This window comes from Helianthus annuus, chromosome 3 (genome assembly GCF_002127325.2).
Source record: "Helianthus annuus cultivar XRQ/B chromosome 3, HanXRQr2.0-SUNRISE, whole genome shotgun sequence".
In the NCBI taxonomy this organism is placed as follows: Eukaryota; Viridiplantae; Streptophyta; class Magnoliopsida; order Asterales; family Asteraceae; genus Helianthus; species Helianthus annuus.
This window is the reverse complement of record NC_035435.2, coordinates 113,826,924-113,832,280: the sequence shown is the minus strand read 5'-3', so window position 1 is coordinate 113,832,280 and position 5,357 is coordinate 113,826,924.

The window sequence follows — 5,357 nt, the reverse complement described above, 5'->3', positions numbered from 1 at the left end:
TGTGAGGTGGGCGAATGTGAGGGATGCCAATTTGCTCAAGGCATCGGCCTTTTTGTTTTGGGACCTTGGAATTTGTTTAATGCTGCATGTTTGGAAGGTGTTCATTAACTCCTTGGACTTCTCTTTGTATCTTCTCATGTTGGGTTCTTTAGCGGTATAGCTGTCGTTAACTTGGCTTGAGACTAGTAATGAACCTGTGAACACTTCAAGCTTCTGGACTTTCATTTCTTTGGCCAGTCTTAAACTAGCGATCAATGCCTCGTATTCAGCCTCGTTATTGGTGGTCTGAAAATTAAAACGGAGAGCATATGTGAATTCTAGCCCTTCAGGGTTGATTAGAACTAAACCAGCTCCTGACCCTTCAACGCTCGAAGCCCCATCAGTGAATAATTTCCAGGCTTCAGGGTTGGAGGGTTCAGCGGTTGTGGTGTTTACTTCGTAATTGTTTGGCTTGGGACTTCAACCAGGAAGTCAGCCAGAACCTGAGCTTTAATGGCTTTTCGTGGGACATAGGTGATGTTATGTTCACTTAGTTCCACTGCCCATTTTGCTAGCCTTCCCGAGTTGTCAGGTTTTTCAAGCACATTCTTGACAGGTTGATCAGTGACCACTTGTATAGGATGTGCTTGGAAGTATCTCCTAAGCCTTCTAGCTGTTTGAACCAGAGCTAGGGCAAGTTTTTCGAGGGGAGGGTATTTGGTTTCAGCTAATTTTAGAGTTTTGATGAAAAAATAAACGGGTACCTGAGCCTTGTCTCTTTCAATGGTGAGAACTGCACTGATGGCTTCGTCGGCAATTGAAAGGTACACCGATATTACCTCCCCAGTTTCTGGTGCTGCAATATCTGGTAGGGAAGCTAAGTGCTGCTTCATTTGATTGAAAGCTTCTTCAGCTTCATCGGTCCATTTGAAATCCTTCTTGTCTGAGCAGTTCTTGAGCGTTTTGTAGAAGGGTAGAGATCTTTCGGCCAATTTTGAGGTAAAACGCTTCAAGGCTGCAAGCTTCCCATTTAAGCTTTCAACCTCCTTCTTGGTTCTTGGTGGTTTAGCTTCGAGGACGGCTTTTACTTTGTTAGGGTTGGCCTTGATGCTTTGCTTTCCGACGATGTGACCCAAGAATTTTCCTTCCTCGAATCCGAACGAGCATTTCTACGGATTGAGCTTCATGTTGACCTTTCTGAGGTTCTTGAAAGTTTCTTGAATATTGTCAAGCATTTGGTGTTCCGTTTTGCTTTTAATCACCAAGTCATCAACGTACGCCTCCATGTTTTTGCCAATTTGGTTTTCGAAGGCCTTGTCAACGAGTCGCTGATAGGTGGCACCTGCATTTTTGAGGCCAAAAGGCATCTTTTGATAACAAAAGATACCTTTGTCCGTGTGAAAAGCTGTCTTTTCTTCATCCTCCTTCTTCATGAGGATTTGGTGATAACCTTTGTATGCATCAAGAAAGCATTTAAACGAATATCCTGTGAGGGAATCGACTTTAAGATCGATTTCCGGCAGTGGGTAACAATCTTTGGGACAAGCTTTGTTAAGATCTTTAAAATCTATGCACATTCTCCAAGAGTTGTCGGGTTTCTTGACCATGACCGGGTTTGCAACCCATGATTGGTACTTGACTTCTCGGAGAATGCCGGCCGACACAAGTTTTTCAACCTCTTGGCAAGCTGCCAGGCTTCTTTCGGGTGCCAGGCTTCTTTTCTTTTGGACCACCGGTTTGACATCCGGTGGTATTCTTAACTCGTGTTCGGCAATGTTACGGGGGATCCCAGTCATGTCTTCAGGACACCAAGCGAATACATCACTGTGATGTTTTAGCAGCTTTTCAAGGTATGAAAGGGTCTCCTGGGAAAGGTTTGGGTTGACCCTTATTCGTTGCTCAGGGTATTTAGGGTTTATGACCAACCCTTGCCTGTCTTCTTCATTGTTTGAGCTTTCACCCTTAATCATGTAAGCTTCCTGCGAGGGTTGAAGGGTTGCTATCCCTCTTTTAGTAGGGAATTTGACTGTGCCATGGCCAACAGACACTGCCATGTAAAATGCACATTGTCCGGGCCTCCCTATGATTACGTCATAACTTAAGGGATGTTGATAACCACAAAGGTTAATGATCGGGTTCTCTCTTTCGATCCCTCGCTGAAACGAACATCAAGGGTTAGCTGCCCCAGAGGCTTGAGGGTTATATCGGCGATACCTTTTATGGAGGTTCCGGAAGGTTGAAGCCTTGAACGTTCTTCATTGCTTAAACGGTTGAAGAACTTCTCGACCATGATTTCAGTGGCTGCCCCAGTATCTATGTATGCTTTACATGTTTGTAGTGTTCCCACGGTGGCTTCTACCACAAGGGGACTGGGAAGTGGATTCTTCCTCGTTGGGCGGAAGCAGACACACTGAAGCTCCCAGGCTTCCAACCGCTGCTTCTTGTGAGGAACCTTTTCATCAGAGTATACCATATTGATTTCCTTTCCCTTGCCTTCAGCCATCTTGTCTCGAACTCTTTTACCAAATGGGCGAGTTCTCTTGACTTAACAGCCTCTTCAATTCTCTTTTTTAGTTGGAAGCAATCGTTGGTGTGATGTCCCTTTTCTTCATGAAACTCACAGAATTGCGTGGAGTTCTCATTTTTTCTGCTTTTGGGGAGAGGCCTGGGAGGTTTAAAGTTTTGTTTGACTTCTTCTGTTGCCAGGATTTCTTGAGGGGTTTTGGTGAGGGGAGTGAAACTCATGCCTTTGTCTCTGCTTGAAGGGTTCCGACCTTCAGCCCTTCGAGAGTCTGAACCCTTTGGGCGCCTGTCATAGGAGTTGAAGTTTCCCCTCTTTCTGGCTGGACTATTGCTTCGCCAGCCAGACCCTCTTTTCCTTTGTTCCTTGATGTCTACAGCTTCCTCTCCTCGAATGTGGGCTTCGGCCCTTTCGAGGGCTTCTTCCAAGGTTTTGGGCAGAGATTTGTTGAAATCTCGTGTGAGATATTTAGAGGTTATGGCATTCATAAAGCCAGCCACTCTCATTTTCTCGTCAGCCCCTACATAGGTCAGACCTTCCTTCTTGTATCGTTCAATGAATGCTCGAAGACTTTCATCATCACGTTGTTTTATCTGGAAGATTACTGTTGCGTCCTTGACATATCGCCTTTGTTGGGAGAAGTTTGCCAGAAAACCCCTGCTGAGATCGTCAAAGCTTCGAATGCTTTGAGCAGGTAGGTCGTTGAACCAGATTCTGGCGGATCCAACAAGAGTCTGCATGAACATTAGGCAACATTCAGCATTTGACCATTTTTCTATTCGAGCAGCCCCAGTGAAGATCTGGAGGTGGTCCTCGGGATCTTCAGTCCCATCATACGTTCTGATGTGGGTTGGCATCTTGATTTTTGATTGAAAATCATAATCGGCTATCTGCCTTGAGAAGCATGAAAGGTTGCTTGGCTTATAGGGTTTAGCCAAGTCCTCTTCAGGCCTTGTATCCACATTGTTACTATTGCCATGATTCCCCTGAGTGGCTAGCACTTGATTAATGAAGTGTTGCCACGGGAAGTTGGCCATCATCTGGGTCATCATATTGGGCATGAGGTGGAAGCCTTGAAGGCTTCCTGGACCAACTGAGTAGTTTATTGCAAGAGGGGTGCTAGTAACAGCACTTCGTGCTAAAGGGAGCACGGACAGAGCCTGCTCCCATGTGGTTGTTACAGAAGCTGGATAGCTTGTCACTGGGGACTGTAGGAGCTGGTCAAGTGTTAGCTCATGTCCCAGAGGAGCACCACTAGTAATTGGTTGGGAAGAGAGGATAGGATGTACCGTAGGATTTGTCATAGTGGATAGATAAGGGTGAGGGTTTGAAGGGTTGCTGGGACCAGCCTCACTTCTTGTGGTAAAAGGTGGTAGGGGTGGTCCGGGAGACAGCGTTGGCTCAGGTTCGTCATAATCTAAACGAATCCTTATGCCCTTTTCCCTTTCTTTACTCACATGTTGGTTAAGAAGTGACCTTAACTCGAGGAAATTATTAGCGACCCCCTCGGGGGTAAGTTCAACACGCGCTGGGGTGTCAGATACACCGACATTGGGGGATGGAGCCCCGGATCTGGATGGGGTTGGTGTGTTGAAGGTAAGGAACTCGGGTGTGCTCCCCGGAGTCGAGAAAGGTGTTGTTATAGTCGTATGAGCTTGGCCACCACCCGGGGTGGAAGTGTTAGGGATCTGCTTCACTTCAACCGGAGATCCACTTTCTGACATGGTGACTTTGAGTGAAGAGAGCTACACTACTAGGTCTTTTTTTTTAGAAGAAATAGCGGCGTAGCCCCACGGTGGGCGCCAACTTGTTGATGCAACAAACACGAGACCAAAGGTGGTAGCTGAGTCGGTTAGGCAAAAAGGTTGAAGGGTTCAACCTTGCCTAACGCAAGTCGCGGGGTCCCCCCACGTTTGCAAAACGTGGAAGGAGGTTCACTAGTATGTAATTGTTGTTTGCTGAGAGTTCTTTCTCCGAGACGTGCTCGAATCCAGAAGTGAAAGCAAACAGAATGTGTGTGGTGGATGTGATAAGAAGTAACTTGAGAGTGAGCAAGTACTCCACGAATGACCAGAAATGAGGGAATCTCAACTGATCGAAGAATGTCTTTAGGGTGAATGAGTTGTCTTCTTATAGGGGAAGACATCTCCTCAAATGGTATGTACAAGACTAGTAGAACCTGTTTGCAGTGGAGGGTTTCCCCTTTTGGGGTTGAAGGCTTTTGTCCCCTGGATAATAGCATGTATTGTTCAGATCTGCTTTGCTTTTGCGAGCGTGGGTTGGTGAAGTGAGCTCGGATGTGATTGATTACTGTTCCCTCCTCGCTTTTCCTATTTCACAGCTTTTCAACCATTGAACCGTTTAACCCTTTAAGCACTTGCATGTTTAGTCACTTTATTTAGTCTTGGGCTACCCCCGTCATCAATACTATTAGTTGTGTTTTACACCCGAGCGGATTGAATTATAAAATTATGGATTGCGATGGGATTGGTTTAGGGCGGGTATTGGTAACCCAATTAATTTTACATATGACATATAACATGACAACATGGTTTGGTTGTAATATTGTTTTCAAAAAGTAAGAAAGATTTTGGTGGAGAAGAATAGAAACAATTAATTTACTAGGTGTGTATATCGCCCTATTCTTGTAAGATCTTCCTCTATCGAGGACACATCTAGTACAACCAAACATTTTGAGCTGTCACCATTACACATTATATGGTAAAGCTAAAACTGTTACATGTGCACATCATGTAGCTTAGAGCCGGCCAGGAGGGAGGGTGAGGTGGGTGACGGTTCAAGTCCGAAACTCTCTAGGGCCCCGGATTTAAAAGATTATATTCTAGCCCAGCTATTT